We start from the raw sequence: 19599 nt of genomic DNA, 5'->3' as shown, positions 1-19599 counted from the left end.
TTAAGTGGATGTATTTATTTTGAGACTGTGTGTGTGAAGGGGAGGAATGGAGAAAGAGGGAGAGAGAGAACTGCAAGTGGTCCGTGCTGCCAGTGCAGAGCCCAACTGATTGTATACCTTTAAATTTTTGAAGGGAGAGGGATAGAGACAAAGGTAAGTTTCTAAGGAACTTGAAAGCAAGTCTTTCAGGACCTTGAGGGGATAGCTGCTGTTACTTGTAGTCTTTAAGAAAACACAAACATTAAGGCACTTAGGCAGCCATGAGTCCCTTGAAGAAGGTCACGCTCTGCATGGTTCAGGTATCTTACAGCTGCAGGCTGTAAGATTTAATTTACATTACATTTCTCTTGCCTTTGTTTCCCGTCAGAAGGTATCACACTTTTTTATTTCAAACTAAATTGCAAAGCTATAGTAATCAAAACAGTACAGTATTGGCATAAAAACTAACCTATAGATCAAGGGAACAGAGAGTCAGAAATAAACCCATGCATATGGTCAATGGATTAATTAATTAGTTGTTTGTTTACAATGGAAAGTTTTTTGGCTTAGTACACCAAACATGATGCAAACACTGTCATGACACACATACAGAATATGCAGAACAATATCAAACAGTAGTTTAAATGAAGGGAAACCTTTTTATTGTTATAAAAATGTACTCCCAAGAATCTTTTCTTCAGTTAATTTAACTGTGCATTTCAATAAAATAAAGCATAATGGATTAAGTGGAAGTTAGCTTGTGAATTATTCTTAAAGATAAAACGCGAATTCTATCAATCATGCCAGTGAAACACTAGAACTAAAAATTTCCAAGTAAGTGCAAAAGGAGAAGAAGGAGTTAGTTACCTTTTATGCTTGAACAGTCCAGAGGGAAATGGCTATATTACAAATACAACAGGAAACCCGTTAAGATGGACTGATCTAGAACAGAGTGTTGTATGGATTTTCAGTCTCAAATTGCGCTAAATGCTCATCATTGGTATGGTATGTTTTGGTCTATATGGATTAATGCCAAGACAGATCCCAATTTGTTACAGAAAGTTGGATTACTGTTGATTTTTGTTGTGTTTTTTTTTTTAAATATATATACTTTAAAAAGCCAGATATGCTTCCACATGCAAAGGCAGGTTTTTCCTGGGAGGAATTACTACAGGAAGTAGTCTGAGGTATGAAGGGTAACATGAGGCTATCCACCATGAGGTAGTGGGTCAAACTGAAGGAAGGAGTATTTTATTTTTTAATTATTATTATTATCATTTCAGGTAAAGAAGGAACATTTTGAAGTGTCATCTAATCCCGTGATAGCGGCCTCGTTCCCACAAGTGTTAACAGTAGTTGGGTGCACTGAAAATGGTAAGCACATTTTGATCATGACACCAATTGTATCCTCCCAGTATAAATTGGTGAGCTGGAGAAACCAGGGTAAGACCACTGGCATGATTACATGTTTCAGAATGTCCAAATGTGTAGCTAGTACCCCGTGATGAAATGCCCCACCCACTAGGATCATCTGAATCTGGCCAAAACAGATCACACTTTGGGTCCTCATGTGGAACTTCTTGTAAACGATCCTAGGCTCTTATATGATCCAGTGTTATCTATGGGTGGAGAGATGCCATGCTGTAGAGGCAAAATATCTGTCCATCTACTAAGGCTGTAAGTGGAAGATAATCAACTAGATCTGTAAAATATGTCCAAACATTAGCATTTGCATACTTTCGTAGACATTCGTCATAAAAGCCTTATAATTGGGTAATTTGTCAGCTTTCTTGTTTTCCTTGCAATATCATAATGTGTTCTGGGTAATGCATCTTTTTTTTTTTTCAATATATGAAATTTATTGTCAAATTGGTTTCCATACAACACTCAGTTGGGTAATGCATCTTTAATGCCACAAGAAGAGTCACACTCTCCACTGAGTAGGAGCCTCTGTCTACATAGTCGTCCTCGAATAGATCATTTGTATCCGGTGATTTTCCACCAATTCCATAAGATCATGGAACTGACAATGCACATTTCTACACAGTAACAGGACAGCGAACTTCTTGCACATTTGATTCTTTTGCTAAAATTTCCTTAGCCTTTTGGCACAGCGTCTGCACTTGGTTCTGGTTAAGCTGTTTCCACTCATTCAGCTGCTCGACCCATTAGTCCGTCTCCTTGGTGAACGCCTTGTTGTCAAGGAGAGCCTGATCCCCTTCCCCACCACCTCCCTGCCCTCTCCCTGCCCCTACCTTCTCATGCTTGTGTGGAGCTCCCAGGAGAAGAAAGAACCAGACAGCTGGCTGCTGGGCCCCTCACCTCACCCCAGGTCAGCTGTCGGTGAGGGCTCTGGCCCAGAGGAGTCCTCTGCCTGCCCTTGGCTTCCAGGTTGCATGCATGGGAGTCAGTGAAGGGTGAAGGGTGTGGGGAGGTTGGAGTGTGGCTCAGGTGGGTGTGGGCGCAGTGTCCAGCAGAGGCTAACTACCTGCTACCTCCTCCTTTCCCCCAGCCTCTCAGGGCTCTCTCGCCCCTTTTCTCACTCTTTCTATCCCCTCTTCCTCTGGCCAATTAATTTATGACAAAGGAGCAAAGAATGTACAATAGAGGAAAGAATAATCTCTCCAAAAACTTGTATTGGGAACACTGGACAGCCACATGCGAAAGAATGAAACTGACCACTATCTTCACTACACACAAAAAATAAAGTAAAAATGGCTTAAATACTTGAAATAGGATGTAAAACCAGAAAAGCAAACGCAAATCAAAATCATAGGATGTAAAACCAGAAAACTTAAACTACAAAGCTTCTGCACGCAAAGGAAAGCATCAGCAACATCAACAAACGCAATCTACAGAGTGGGATAAAATATTTGAAAATCATATATCTGATAAGGTGTTAGCATCCAAAATATATCAAGAACCCATTCAACTCAGAAGAAGGAGGGGGAGGAGGAGGAGGAGGAGGAGGATCGGGAGGAGGGAGAGGGGGAGGGGAAACCCCAAACAACACAAGTAAAAAATGGGCAGAGGAAGTTTGGTTGTTTGCCCCTGAAAGGTAAACTTAGCATTGTGCTTAGCCAGGCTGGCTTTCTCCATGAAATGGAGAGTATAACAAAACTGTGTTTCTCACAAGGTCATTTAGATAATTAAATGAAGGAGTCTTATAGAAGATGAGTGCATTTCATAACAGATTACTAACTGAAGGACTTAGTTGTATGAAAGGGTAATTAGGTGTAGAAGTGTGTTAAAATCCAACCCCATTCTGGTCCAAATCTTTGGCTGAGAGAACACTCATCTGCTTTTTATCTCCAGTTTTGTATCTCTGAAAAGAGGATCATGATCTCATAAGTTTATTCCAAGAAAAGTCTACGAAATTTGTGATAAACCAGCACAGATATTATATAATATACTCTTATGAAATTATGGAATAATATCATTAATCTGGGAAGTAAGAAATTTTTAAAAACTGTAAAGACTGATATTTGTAGTTTGTAAAGCACTGCTACATTCATGATCTCATTTGAACCTCACACCACCCCCATACAGTAGTATTTTTGAACCCACTTAATCAAGGAAGAACCTTGGGCTCAGAGACAAAAGTATGTGACTTTCTCAAAGGCTAGTGAGGGGCAGAGGTGAGATTTGATGGAATCAGGGTCTGAATTGAAGGCTCATGATTCAGTTCATCATCCCCTTTCTCATTGCGATTCAGGTTGGTAGACTAGGGCCCTGGAAGGCCCGTAGGCAAGGAAAAAGTCAGAAAACCTAAGTCTCAAAGCAGTGAAAGGAAGGGGCTAAAAAATTTTAATAAGGTCACAAGCTGTTGTTTTATGTACTATGATTTAGGATACCTTTTTTTCAGCATTACTGTGGAAGTAGCCTACTGACAAAAGATGAGTACTATACCTAGTTCAACATTCAGCTGAGGCTTTATTTTCTCTGGGAAGATGTTGTGGAGACCCACCTTGGCCAAGGGTCTCTCTCTTCTGCTGTCCCACAGAACCCTAAGCAGACCTTCAGCTCTGCACTTAATGTATTATCATGAACTTGTCTCTGTATAAGTCTGCCTTTTCCACCAACCTCTAAGCTCCTTGATGAAAACAGTACTGAAAAGATGAAAAGACTGTCACTGGTTTCTAGGACTTAGCAAAGTGTCTTGCCTCAACTAAAATCTTTTTTATTTTAAATGTTTTATTTTTAATGTTTATTTATTTTTGAGAGAGAGAGAGAGCAAGAGCGAGACAGAGAGTGAGAGAGAGCATGTGCATGAGCGGGGGAGGGGCAGAGAGGGAGGGAGACACAGAATCTGAAACAGGCTCCAGGCTCTGAGCTGTCAGGACAGAACCTGACATGAGGCTTGAACTCATGACCTGAGCCAAAGCTGGACACTTAACAGACCGAGCCACTCACGTGCCTCTCAACTAAAATCTTAATACATGTTTTTAAGTAAATCAAGTAAATATTTGTTGTCTGTATAAGTGAATAAACCTTAAATGTATTACCCTATTAGATGAATTGTATTTCTGCTATCAAGATACCTTTTTTAAACCATCGAACATATATAGAAAATATAAGGGATGAGTAATCGTATGAATCTTGGCCAGAAGTGTCCATCAGATTGTTAATTATACCCCAGATATTTTAGAGGCTCTGGGACTTCAGTCCTGAAGAATACTTATATGGTAAACTTCCTCGACTTTGCTCCAAATGTCTGACCGAAATTTGATTATTTATTTCCTTAAACCAATTTTACATCGTAACTTGCTGTTTCTTAGCAGATGTTATTGGTGTTTATTGCATAATGTATTGGGGTTACAGCGTTATTTAAAAGGGTTATCTTAGTTTGACTCCGATCCTTCCCTTGTTCATTTGCAAAGACAGTGTTCTACTGTTAAAGTAGTACTTCCTGCATGTAGTTATTAGGTCCTGGTGATTTCATAATTTGCTTATTGTATCCACCACATTAGCCACTAATGATGCCTGGGGGCACCACTCATGCTTGGTCTAAAACTCAGTTTAGTCCATAACAGCAGTTATGAATATCGGCTGCTCTTAGGGTCACATGAACGAAATAGCCCCCTTTAGCTCAGGAGAATTATTAAAGGAAATTGCTAACTCTTGAGCGACATTGTCTACAATGTATTAATTTGTCTCAATATATGAGTGCCAATCTTCCAGGCTAATTTATGTGATTATATTTTAACGTATGCACATTTAACATGTTGCCCACGTTGCTGTCAATTCAGTAGTTACTGTAGTATAGAAGAAGCTTTAAAAATAATTGAATCAGAAGACTTGTCCTCTCAAGACTAATCTGATACATGGCTTAAAGCTACTTGATTGGGAAGACTTTATCTTTAGTTCTATTTCAGACCTTCAGTTACACGGTGTGATTTTTCATTCTTGGGCAATATCTAAAGTCAGTCCATCATTGGTTTCCTTCTGGAAAGCGTAATGCTTTTCTGAGGAGATTTAAAAAAATTTTTTAACCTTTATTGTTTTTGAGAGACAGAGAAAGAGAGTGAGCAGGGGAGGGGCAGAGAGAAAGAGCTACCAAATTCAAAGCAGACTCCAGCCTCCAAGCTGTCAACACAGAGCCCCACCACGGGGCTCAAACCCACAAACCTTGAGATCATGACCTGAGCTGAAGTTGGACGCTCAACTAAGTGAGCCACCCAGGTGCCCCTGAAGAGAGTTTTTAAAGACTTTTTCTGATGTTTGTAGTGTGTGTCTTTCCTTTACACATTACTATAGACTGCAAAATCGTGTAGACCGCTGTAGCTTCAAAATAGCACAGTTCCGGGGCACCTGAGTGGCTCCATGGGTAAAGTGTCCGACTCTGGTTTCTGGCTCAGGTCATGATCTCATGGTTCGTGAGCTCAAGCCCTGCGGTCAGGCTCTGCACTGACAGCGTGGAGCTGCTTGGGATTGTCTCTCTCCCTCTCTCTCTGCTCGTACCTCCCCTCAAAAAAAATTAAAAAAGAAATAGCACAGTTCCCCTCCTTCCATCGTACACAGCTCACTCATCTCTACATCTTGTGGATTTTTGTCTTCTAAGCATTTCTTCCATTTCTTCCTTCAACTTTATCCCTGATACAGCTGGCAGAGTTCAAATTAATCACCTTTTACTGGCAGTAATCTTTCACCTGATTTTTTGTGACAGACTCTTAATTTATACTCACTCCTCTGTGAGTTCATCACCATTCCTGTGCCCAGTGGCCACCACCAGCTCCCTCAACTCCACTCTTCTTCTTCTGAAACCTTGTTCAGTTATCGTACTAAGGAGCATCCTGTATACCCCCAGTTGAATTGGGTGTCCCCCTTGGTTCCCATAAGACCTTGTGCTATGGATGTTATTTGTAGGCACCTAAGAATCGTCAGATGCTCTCTGGCTCCCCACTGTTACCTCCTTGAAGATAGGATCGCTGCAATCCAGTTTGAACATCCCCAGCATGACTTTTTATGTTGTTGAGTTCTGTCAAGAGCCTCTCATGGAACTGAGATCATACTGCCTGGCTTCTTACGTGTTTTCATCTCAGTGCTGCTATAAGTGAAGGTGAGGTGGAAACTGTTTTCTTTTAAAAGCCACTTTAAGATTGGACAACTGTACATGAAATGCATTCTCATGATCTGAAACAGAAATATGTCTTGAAAATCAAATGTTTATGCTTTAACTATCAATGTGCATATGTACTTATGACATATGTCATCATGTCACTCAGAAAACATTAGTATTTCAATGTATGATCAAATACATACAACACACAAGGAAAAATGAGAGTTATACCTATATATTTTTTAAAGTAGGCTTCATGCCCGACATGGAGCCCAATTCGTTGCTTGAACTCATAACCCAAGATCAAGACCTGAGCTGAGATCAAGAGTCGGACACTCAATCGACTGAGCCACCGAGGTGCCCCAGAATGATACCCACTCTTAACTTCAACCAGATTTGCATATGAAACATTGACTGATTATTTCTCCTCTTCCCCCCATTTTGAAAATTAAATCCGTAATTGGGTAAATTAGACAAGCTTCTTCAAATGCTCTTAGTTTGTAATATGGCTATTTTTCATTTTGTCCTGAACTGAACAACATAACCTTTCCCTATTTGATATCATCATCACCTATCTACCATTTCTTCACCTAAAGCCATGTGAATATATAAAAAAAAAATCTTTCCAGGGGCGTCCGGGTGGCTCGGTCGGTTGAGCATCCAACTTCAGCTCAGGTCATGATCTCACAGTTGACGAGTTTGAGCCCTGCGTCGGGCTCTGTGCTGACAGCTCAGAGCCTGGAGTCTGCTTCGGATTCTGTGTCTCCCTCTCTCTCTGCCTCTCCCCCGCTCATGCTCTGTTTCAAAAATAAAGATAAACATTAAAAAAAATCTTTCCATACTCGTTCCATACTTCTTCCAGAGTGATGAACTAAAACATATTCCAGTTGTGTCTCAACTTTACTTAAATGCTTTCAGTCACTCCCCTTTGTCTGTAGGATACAGTTTCTATTTTTGGTCTGGCATTACTTCAAATTTCACTTCCTGTCATTCTGTTGCTCAAGCCTCACCTGTGCTATAGGAAATGTGAGCCACTCATGCTCTGCTCTGGCCATGCTACGCACTGTCACATGCTCCCTGCAGCTCACTTGCTCTTCTCTGTCTGGAAAGTCCTTCCCCAGGCCTCTTTCTGGGAAAGTGCTTTGGTCATTCAAGATCTGGTCCAGCCTGTGATGTTACCTCACTCATCCCCTGCAGAGTAAATGTATGCAGTTTCCGTTAGCCTTCTCATTTTATTACAGTTATGTATATTTCTGCTTTCCCAGGTCATTTGGGAGCCCCTCAACTGCAGTGAAATGCCTTGTTTGAAAATTCCAATACTTAGCAAAGATAACTGCTGGTAGCAGATATTCAATAAATACTTGTAGACTTGAGTTGCCTCACTCAATATAACATCTTGAGGTAGATATATATATATATACACATATATATGTATATATGTATATACGTGCATATGTATATATATGTATATATGTATATATGAATACACATGTATATATGTATATATATGTATATATGCACACACATATATGTATATACATACATATATATGTATATACATACATATGTATATATGCAAAAGGGTTCCTCTTTCCACATCCTCAACTACATCTGTCGTTGCCTGAGTTATTTATTTTAGCCATTCTGACAGGTATGTGAGGTGTTATCTCATTGTGGTTTTGATTTGTATTTCCCTGGTGACGAGTGATGTTGAGCATTTTTTCATGTGTCAGATGGTCATCTAGATATCTTCTTTGGAACAGGGTCTATTCAGGTCTTTTGCCCAATTCGTCACTGGATTATTTGTTTTTTGGGTGTTGAGTTTGATAAGTTCTTTATAGATTTGGATATTAACTTTTTATCTGATATGCCATTTGCAAATATCTTCTCCCATCCCGTCAGTTGCCTTTTAGTTTTGCAGATATTTTCCTTCGCTGTGCAGAAGCTTTTTATTTTGATGAGGTCCCAATAGTTCATTTTTGCTTTTGTTTCCCTTGCCTCTAGAGACATGTTGAATCAGAAGTTGCTGCTTTCTTCTCTAGGATTTTGATGGCTTCCTGTCTTATGTTTAGGTGTTTCCTCGATTGTGAGTTTATTTTTGTGTATGGTATAAAAAAGAGGTTAATTTTTCTGCATGTCACTGTCCAGTTTTCCCAGCACCATTTGCTGAAGAGACTGTGTTTATTCCATTGGATATTCTTTCCTGATTTGTCAAAGATTAGTTGGCCATATGTTTGTGGGTCCATTTCTGGGTTCTGTATTCTGTTCCATTGATCTTAATGTTTGTTTTTGTGCTACCATTTTATTTTTAAAGTTTATTTGTATTTATTTTGAGAGAGAGAGAGAGAGAGAGAGAGCGAGTGAGCAAGCAGGGGAAGGACAGAGAGCAAAGGAGACAGAATCCCAAGCAGGGTCTGTGCCATCAGTACAAAGCCAATTGTGGGGCTCCAACTCAGTAACTATGAGATCATGACCTGAGCTGAAGTCAAGAGTCGGATGCCCAACTGACTTGAGCCCCTTAGGAGCCCCAGCGTATCTCATTTAATGCATGTAGACACTGTCTTTATGAATGACCATCATGAGAAAGGCTGTGAAGATGAGCAACTACTTTCCACTTTTTCTTTTAGAGAGAGAAAGAGAGACAGAGTATGTCTGGGGTGGGGGGAGGGAGGGAGAGCGAGAACCCTAATCAAGCTCCATGCTCAGAGTGGAGCCCAATGTGGGGCTCCATCCCAGGACTCTGGGATCATGATCTGAGCCAAAATCAAGAGTCAGATACTTAACCGACTGAGCCACCCAGGGAACACAAGTGTGATAGTATTCTAACTCTTGTAACTGTTCCCATTTGGGGTATATATCTGGGTTAGTTCAAATGAGATGGGGAATAGTACATAATCTTTCCTGTATTTGGTGGAGTTCAGAACAGTTAGAAGCTGAATTTAAAATACTTTTGGGGCGCCTGGGTGGCTCAGTCGGTTAGGCGGCCAACTTTGGCTCAGGTCATGATCTCGCGGTCCGTGGGTTCGAGCCCCGCATCGGGCTCTGTGCTGTGCTCTGTGCTGACACCTCAGAGCCTGGAGCCTGTTTCAGATTCTGTGTCTCCCTCTCTCTGACCCTCCCCTGTTCATGCTTTGTCTCTCCCTGTCTCAAAAATAAATAAAACGTTAAAAAAAATAAAATACTTTCAACCTACACTCTAGCTACAGTTTAGACTTTATTGAGGTTTTTTTCAGATTTGTGTGGTATAGACAAATACTCCTATCAACTCCGTAGGACTTTGAGGATGTTTGATTAGCAGTAATTCACGGTTATAATTTTCTTAAATCCTTGAGATACTGAGCAAAGGTCAATACTTTTTTGATGAACATTTTCTACTTCTCTACAAGTTTATAATTTATGTGTTTCTCTTTTTTGCTTCCACTACATCTACAATAAAGGATGGAATACAACTTTATATAAAATAAGACATGAAAATAAACTTTCCTATTTGGTCAGTGTTTTCAAAATTGGAAGTTACAGATGTAACTTTAGGTTGATATGTAAATATGTAGATATTTTCATTTATACCTATCAGATATCTGTGAATGTAAAATTATAAAATTAGATGATGCATATCAATGAAATATTCATATTTGAGAATAAATATTTACATCTGGAATCAGAAGCCAAGGAAAATTGAAACATAAATACACGTACATTTCTCTTTTGAGGTGCCAGGGGGGAAAAAATCATAGGATTAGAAGATTTCAAGCTATTCCTTTAAGGAAACCCATTCATTTTTCAAAATCAACATATTCTGTCTCTCTTTACTAAGCCATTATCACACACACAAATAAAAAAGAAATCAGTTGGCATATGGAAACTGAAATCCATTTAAATTACACTGAATAATTCAACAAACAGGAGAAGGAACATCTGGGGCATCTGGGGCACCTGGGTGGCTCGGTCAGTGGAGCATCCAACTCTTGGTTTCAGCTCAAGTCATGATCTTATGGTTCATGAGTTTGAGCTCCACATCGGGCTCTGTGTGGGCAGCATGAGCCTGCTTGGGATCCTCTCTCTCCTTCTCTCTCTGTCCCTCCCCTGCTCACGCACTCTGCCTCTGTCTCTAAACAAACAAACAAACAAACAAACACACACACACAAACTTATTTTTAAAAAAACCCTGCAGAGTCTGTCTCTTCAGTTCAGGTCAGCGGGTGCAAGGTCTGCTGGGTGAGGAACAACCACCTGAGCAATGGGGACCCACTTACTGTCCTCTAGGCGATTTATTTACTCAAGAAGTATCTGTGGACTCATAAGAGCCACAGAAATCAGGGTGTTTCCTATCTGAAGTTCATAGTGATAATAAAAAATGGAGAAGGGATTATCTGGACCTCCAAGTTCTCTGACTAAATCATGCAGTGTTTTGGGATAATAATAAAATGTGATCACTCAACCAATGGAAGGAAACACTTCTGGGAGCTACCTAAGGCTAAACTGTGGTTAGCTGACACTTTTGAAGGTGAATGCTTTTAGTTCTCTAGGCCTTTAAAATTTAATTGGAAATAAAATTATTTTGTACCAACTGGTTTTTCTGTTGATGCCAATAAGTTGTATCTACTTCTGACTTTATTTAGTCACTAGCCTGCCAAAGGGAAGCACACACACCCAAATCTAAATCTTTCCTTATCTTATATGCACAATTTGGAGAATTCCAGTGACATTCAGGTGCCGGGTACCCAAACTGCACACCTACTGCACTATGTCCTTTAATTACAAATGTCAAGAAAGCAGGCATTTTTTTTTTTTTTTGCCTGATCATTCTCAAGCTGTAAAGTTTTCTGTTGTTGTGGAATTTTTTTGATTTCTGAATTTTAGGTTAATTTAGGACAAAAATCTACACAAAATGATCCCTCTTCATCCATCCATCTTATCACGATTTTATGAGCTATGTAGCTTTTGAAGAAGCTTAGCAAGTTCTTTGTGTGTAAGAAGAATGACTTTTTGCCAGTCAAGTGATGAGTCGTAGGGTTTTCTTTTTGCTACTCAGAGCATGGTCTGAGCAATAGGAGAGTTCCTCGTGAATCTTCCAAACTTCCACAGCCTCAACCACCTGCTGTCTGTGTATAGATGCTTCAGAGTTGTCAGAGACAAGGTTACCAGAAACCCTGAATTAACATTTCCAGAAAAGGAGCCTTAGCAATAGCAAGAAAGGGCAATGGGAAGTTAATAAGAATGCAAGCTGCATTTTTAATAACCCCTTGTACTTGCTGTTTTTATACAGTGAACTTTTGACTGAGATGAATGCATGTAGGAAAGACCACGGGGAAAAATTCATTAGAATTTAAACACTTTTGATTGGGCACCTGGGTGGCTCAGTCGGTTAAGCATCTGACTCTTGATTTCTGCTCAGGTCATGATCTATGTGGTTCCTGAGCTTGAGCCCTGTGTCAGGCTATGTGATGACAGTGCAGAACCTGCTTGGGATTCTCTCTCTCTCTCCCTCGGCCCCTTCCCCACTTGTGTGCACTCTCTCCCTCTCTCTCTCAAATAAAAAAAAAATAAACTTAAACAAAATTAAACCCTTTTGAGGTTGACTTACTTGCTCTTCTTTGCTTAACCTTAGACTCTTATTTGACTGATTACAGTGTACCTCCCAGATCAGTTCAAATTGTCTGACAAAGTTTACTTTGCTTTCTCTCAATTAAAAAGTGGTAGCTTCCATCAAGGGGAAACCAGACTCTAAATAATCTGATTAAGTGGTTTGCCCAAAGCCAACACTTACTGAGCTGAGGTTTGAACTCTGCACCAATTAACTTTTTACCATTAAACATTATTTTTTGATAGTTGCACTCTGAGTTGAGGAAATACCATTGATATATATAGTTTAGCCAAACACAAAAGAATCAACTTTAAAGGAAAACCTTCCTTTCAAGTTTCTGATTATTTGGTCAATTCTGCTTATTCATCAGAGTCACATTATTCTCTTGATTTCTCTCTTCTCTTTGTTTTGTCATTAATTTTCATCATGCTCTGGACTTCTAGTTTACAGAGTGCATTTTTCGTCCTGGCGAGACGAGGTTGCAAAGTGGGATTAGAGGTTCACACAGGTGACAAGAAGGCAGAGAAAGCCTTGGAAGTGAAATCATTAAAAGTCCATGTTCAAATGTTGAAGTTTAATGTAATAAGAGTTAGCTTTAATCAAAGGCATTCTTGCAGGAGGGGCTTATGCCGTCTCCTCTCTGGATGGGAGCATGAATTTTTTTAAATGTCCCTACTGTGCACATAAAGCATTAAGGAGCCATAGCAGCTAGATAGGATGCTGATTTGTTGCTTCTAGTGTCATATCCTCTGGTCCTACTGTTTACGTTTTTTTATTACTACTTAATGTTTGCAGGTGTACGTCTTTGATAGTTCATGCTTCTCTATATCCCTTATTGTTCTTTTTTTTTAATATTTTAATTTTTAAGTAATCTCTGCACCCAATGTGAGGCTCAGACCTACAACCTTGAGATCAAGAGTCACATACTCCATAGGGTGAGCCAGTGAGGCACCGCTCCCCTGTCGTTCTTAACATAGTATGTTACACATAGCGTGAACAGGTATGGAACAAAATAATTAAGTTGGGTTTCCTGGGTCGTTGTTTCTTTGTACTTTTTCTGTGGACCTTTGCAAGCATTACAAGAATGGTAGTTACATCTAGATCGCAAATATCTTAGGAGTCCTGTGCTTTAAGTATGAGAAAGGCAGCAGGTACTCCCCCAAAGGTTTTATGACTTGATCTTTGTGTTTGTGTGCAGGTGTGTGTGTATGTGTGTGATTCTCATATGAGTAACAGTCAATGAAATAAATCCCATCCCACATTATAAATACATTTCAGTATTCTCAGATGTTTGCTTTATGGTTTTAAATCACCTAAGGGAATGTCAGCTTTGAAATATCCTTCATCCAAGTCACAGATGTCTGGTAGACCCCATCCTGAGGCTGAATGGACAGAGGGAGCATTCTATCCTGAGAAGTGAAGTAACAACACATACTTCTAGAAATCTAAAAGGAAGGATAATTTGTATGTGTTTAGTCCTTCATGCAATACTTTAAAATGCATTTTCATATTTGGTCTTCACTGCAACTCCAGGAGACACATTCATGTTATTACTCCATTTAACGGCTGAGTAAACTGAGTCTTTACAAATTTAAATGAGTCAGGATTTGAACCTGGGCCTTCTGATACCCTAACCCATTGTCATTTCACTAAAGTAAGTTACTTGTCTCGGCTTGGGAAGGTCTTATTTTTAGGAATGTCACCTCATGGCATAATCTTTCCAGTGTGCCATGCATCTATGTATATAATTTTCTATATTTTACCAAGAGGGTTTCCTAGAAAATTATAAAGAAATCAAAAGAATTGTTAGACCACAGATATGTTCATAGATGATGACCCAGATAAAATTCAGATGTAATTTTTTTCTATATGGGGGAGAACATGCTTTTCTCTGAATCAGGAACCTGAGTGTTCCTGAACCTAGTTCATTATGTTGAACAACTCCACTCAAGGTCCTTCCTGTCCAAGACTTGCCCTGAGTACTGTTAGAATATTGACAGGAAGTCCTGGTTCTGTTAGAAGGATGTGGTAGGTATGCAACTGGTCTTAGATAGTCTTTCCCAAATTTTGTTGCACATCAGGATCCAGGCTTTCAGGATTGAAATCTCTAGGAACAGGATCTGGATAGCTGTTTTTACAAGCTTTCTGGTGCACTTTTTGGGAAATGCCGCTTAGAAATTTCATTTAGGAAAGCGTTAAGGGCCTGGGAACCCAACTCCACAGGAGTCAATGTAATAGGCTTGTCGCAGAAAGAGCTCATAGGGTTTGAAAGTATAAGAATCTACCCTAATTTATTCTCCAAGGTCTAGGAGGACCAGAAGTCAAAGTAACCCTGGGGGTGGGGGTGGGGATGCCTGAGTGGCTCAGTCAGTTAAGCATCCAACTCTTGACTTCAGCCCAGGTCATGATCTCACCGTTTGTGAGATGGAGCCCCGTGTCAGGCTCTGCGCTGATAGCATGGAAACCCGGTTGGGATTCTTTCTCTCCCTGTCTCTCTACCCCTCTCCCCTGCTTGCTCACTGTCTCTCTGTCTGTCTGTCAAAATGAATAAATAAACTTAAAAACAAAAAAACAAAAACAAAAGCAACAAAAAGTAACCCTAGGCCATTCTCCACAGCTCCCTAGACATTTAAATACTTGTCAAAATCCAGAGACTTTTGAAAATCATTTCCAGAGCACTAAGTTCATAGAACCATAGAATTGAGTACTAAAAGGGCCTGTAAGGTTCTTTAGCTAGAACACTCAATCTGAAAACAATGAAAATAAATTATTATATAGAAAAGTGATCAAATAAACATTTATTAATGCATTTAATAAGATTATACTGAAATGGAAAAAATCTACTGAGAGACAGTAAAGGAGACAGATAAGTGGAGAGCATAACTTCAGGAAGGAAAGATGGAATATTCTTAAAGAGTTTTTTTCACTCTCCTCTACAGAGTCCTTCAACATATTCTGGTGACGCTCAAAAGGAAATTCTAACTCCTTGGCATTCATCCAAAGGCCCTTGGAATTCAACTCGTGTTCCCTCTTTACCCTCGTCATTCTCCTCTCCCTGTAGATGCTCTCTGGCTCCTCTGATTCCTGGCATCTCTCCCCCTTGAAAACCACACAGCTGCCTCCAGATGACCATCTGTATCCTACTAACCTTCGTATTGTCTTATCTAAAACGTGACCTCATCGCCCTTTGTCTCTGCACTTGGCATTAGCTTTCCTTCAGAGTATGTACTATCTAGCGCTCCCCACATCCCGACTTCACATTGTATGCGTGCGTGCTTGCTGTTTTGCACTCTTTTATGCAATTATGCCATAACTGTTGGCTCTTTGGATTGTCCACTGCTGTCTTAGTGCCAGGCCCATAGTAGGCACTCGGTACACAGTTATTGAACGAGTAAGTAAATGAATTCTCCTTAACCTAGTCTATAAATTCTATGAGATCCCCATCAAATTCACAAAGAATTTATGGTTTTGGAACTTGATCAAATGACTCAAATTCATACATACTAAAGTTTAGAATATGCATATTTTTTGAAACAAATTCTACTTGCAGAAACTTCTCCAAACAATAATGGAATAAATGTTTGGAGACACCTAGAGAATGACCATCACAGAATTATTCAGAAAGCAGAAAATGGAAAATAATTTTTAAGTCCATTAATGAGAGTGTAGTTATATGATCTATGGTTGGAGAAAAAAGGTACTAGAAGATAATATTTTTCAGAGATATTTCAGTGATATTATAAATGAAGTGTTACCAAACAATATATACAACTTTTAAAATGAAGATATATGTACATTTACATATATGCATAGCATATCTGAAAGAATATTTATGAAGATATTAGTAATTATTTCTGATTGTGGGGAATATTATCTTGACTTATTTTTAGAAATCCTCATTTCTTTTTTTTAAATGTTTATTTATTTCTGAGAGAGACCGAGAGAGACAGAACGCAGGCAGGGGAGGGGCAGAGAGAGAGGGAGACACAGAATCCGAACCAGGCTCCAGGCTGTGAGCTGTTAGCATAGAGCCGGACAGGGGGCTTGAACCCACAAACTGTGAGACCATGACCTGAGTCAAAGCTGGATGCCTCACGACTGACCCACCCAGGAGACCCTAGAATTCCTCATTTCTACTATAGCCATGATTTATTTTTAAAATGAAAAGGTCTATTTTTACCTTGGAAAAGGGAAAACAGTATCCAGTACAATTTCCGTATTGTATACATGAAAAAATTGGTCCAAGATAGGAATTGTGTGTGTGTGTATTTAGGTATGCCCTCCCTCAAGTATGAAGATGGAGATGAAGAAGTTTCTTGAATATAATCCATCGGGAAGAAGAGCAGGCTTTGTTTTACTGAAAGGTTGGGAGTTGTTTTAATTTTTCCTAAACCAAATAGCTATTTTTTAGTAATCCCAAGCTTAGCTGCCAAAGTGTCATGTGAAAAGACACTTGATTCAGAGAGAGATCTCCGCACACAGAATATGTTTACCACAGGACATTAAGGCAGCAAAATGTGACACTCGTCCACCCCCACACTGACAATATTTTTTTGGCTTGATTTTTATAGGTCTCCCCTGTGTTGTTTCTTAGCATAGTTGTAGAACTTTTTTTAATCTTTATTTTAAGAGAGACAGAGAGAGAGAGAGAGAGAGAGAGAAAACAGGGGAAGGGCAGAGAGAGAAAGGGGGCCAGAGGATCTGAAGCAGGCTCTGTGCTGACAGCAGAGAGCCTGACACAGGGCTCATACTCACGAACCGTGAAATCATGACATGAGCCAAAGTTGGATGCCCAGCTGACTGAGCCACCCAGGTTCCCCAATAGTTGTAGAACTTTCTATGGCCTTGATGTGTTCTATTTTAAAATTTATTTTCTATTTATACTATAGTGAACCTCATCTGTCCACTCTTTAGATTTCTTCTCCTTTTCCCCTTTTCTTCTCTTTAAAATCTTATTTCCAGCATACATGAAGAAAAAAACCTATTTTCATGCCATTGAAAAAACTCACAACTGCCTAAATGCTGTTTCAGGTCTTAAAATGTAACAGTTAATATTGCAGGGTTTTCCATTGTCTGTATTTAACTTCTTACTCCATTGAAGTGTCTTTTACATCACCCTTAAATTTCACCTTTACTTTTTTGGTTTCTACCTTCTCTTTAGTACCTTGCCATAATTTTCTTCTCCTGTTTTCTTTTTGTCCTCTCTTTCTCTTCTCTCGCTCTCTCCCGTTTTAACAAACCCAATGACGTGGAAGTTCCATGCCACAGACAGGAGCTGTCTGAGGACTCGTTCTCTTTCCCGCCACTGTCTCTGAAGCTTCCTCAGGCTTCCAGGGGATTTGCTCTTCCACTTCGGGATGGCTTTTCAGAAATCTCACCTTGAGAATGAAATCCAGCCATTTGCAACAACAAGGATGAACTTTGCAGTCATTTTCATGAAATAGGTGAAGTCAGACAAGAAACGTAAATACTGTACTGATCTCATTTATATGTGGAATTTCATGAAACAAACTCGTAGATGCAAAGAATAGATTACTGGTTGCTCGAGGAGTGGTGTGGGAGTGGGGGGGGGGGGGCGTGCATGAAATGGGTGAAGAGGACCAAAAGGCAGAGGCTTCCAGTTGTAAAATGAGGAAGTCCTGGGGATGTAATGTACTGCATGGGGACTGTGGTTAATAAAGCTGTATTGCATATTTGAGAGTTGCTGAAAGAGTAGATCCTAAAAGACAAAAATTTCTTTGTAAAGATGAATGTTAACTAGACTTATTGCGGTGATCATTTTACAATATGTAAAAAAAAAACAAAACATTACATAGTACACCCAAAGAGTAATATATAATGCTGTGTGTCCAATATACCTCAATAAAAAGAAAAGAAAAACCAAAAACCCCACAACTTCACCTTGATATCCCAATTTTACCACTGGTTATAATTCTATTTGTGTACCTGATATTCTTGATATTTCTGATTTTCTGGAACAGTATTCCTTCTCAAATCCTCATACTGTCTGGCCTTAAACTAAGAAATACGCATTTACGGTGCACCGGGGTGGCTTAGTGGGTTGAGCGTCCCACTTAGGTCAGGCCGTGATCTCACAGGTCACCTTGTGAGTTCGAGCCCTACATTGGGCTCTCTGCTGTCAGGGCAGAGCCTGCTTTCGATCCTCTGTCCCCTCTCTGCACCTTCCCTGCTCACACTCTGTGTCTCAAAAATATAATAACATAAAAATAAATAAGCACTTACAATCTACTTTCTTTGATATACATGCTATTAAATTTGAGACAGAGAAAAAGAGAAAATGCTATGTGGCAGTTCTCTGCAGGTTGCTCTGGAGACAAGGCATTTCAAGGCAGAAGGCTGCCTGTTGTCCTCAGTAAAGAGCATAATGGTGGTAAGCAGTGTCTGGACACTGGGAAGGAAAAACTGTTTGCTTCTTGTGCCCTTACTGCCCAATTGGTTTCTCTTTTAGTGGGGCAGGAAAGGAGTTTACTCTCCAGGATCTCTTAGAGGTCTTCCTAAATTCCTGGCTCTTTTTATAAAGTTTGAATAGAATCAGAGTTGTTTGTTCCTTTTTCTTGGAAGAGGCAATTGGCGCTCGGTGGCAATATTAATGGCTGAGGGGTTGCATTTTGGCAGTGTCAGTCTGCCTGGAATGCCATTCCCTGAGAAGTAGGAAGGCCATTTTCTTCACTTACGGACCTTGTTCTCAGGCAAGTTCCCACTGGGAGAAAGCCTGTGCTGGGCTTCTCTGTTTCCAGGGAAAGCCGAGCAGAGGGGTGGTTGGGGTCTCTGACGATCTAGGATCAGCGTTCGGCTTGTTCATAGAAATACTGAAGACTGCACACACAGCCCTCACCCAGATCCCCATTTTCTACTGGAGTTCTCTCCATGCGGCGAGTTTCCTATATCTATCTCATGGCTTAACAGTGTCTCACATACAGAGGGTGCAGCAAGAAAAGCAAATCTCCACTGGTAGACTGAGCAACTTCTTGTGTGTTTTTTCCTCACGTGTATGATGTATCATAGTAACTTGATTGGTGAGCTTCCTCACAAAAAGGGCAAGGGTTTCTACTTTTTGTATTCCTGCTGGCATCCAGCTCATTACTCTATTCGCAGGGAGCACACAGAATGTCACTGACCTTCATTCAGCATCCATATTTGTAATGTTTTATTTCATAGTATAAAACTCGATGACTAGGTGACGGTTGCACAATCATGTGAAAGCACCGTGGAACTGTATGCTTGCAGATGGTTAAAACATGAAACTAGGAAGAGTAGGTGAATAGCATCTTTTGAAGTGTCTTGCACAGTAGATCACTGAACTGTTGTTCTGTAACAAGCCACCATGGACTGTCACTGGTATACAAAATAGATGTGAATTTCTCATGTGTCTTGGGGTTCATCCCATCCAAGCTGGACTTACTTGAAGGCCTCTGATGAAGGTCTGGGCCGATGGAGGCCTTGAGTGCTGGCTGGA

General features: G+C 40.0%; 1 pseudogene; it reads right to left on the bottom strand.

The window, feature by feature from the left end:
- Positions 1-1147: 1147 nt before the first annotated feature.
- LOC125926154 (serine/threonine-protein phosphatase 2A catalytic subunit beta isoform-like) overlaps positions 1148-19599 on the bottom strand; it is a 26947-nt pseudogene continuing 8495 nt past the window's right edge.

The sequence above is a fragment of the Panthera uncia genome, chromosome E1 (genome assembly GCF_023721935.1).
Source record: "Panthera uncia isolate 11264 chromosome E1, Puncia_PCG_1.0, whole genome shotgun sequence".
NCBI classification, from domain to species: Eukaryota; Metazoa; Chordata; class Mammalia; order Carnivora; family Felidae; genus Panthera; species Panthera uncia.
The sequence above is the reverse complement of the archived record's forward strand: the minus strand, read 5'-3'. Positions and strand labels throughout refer to the sequence as shown.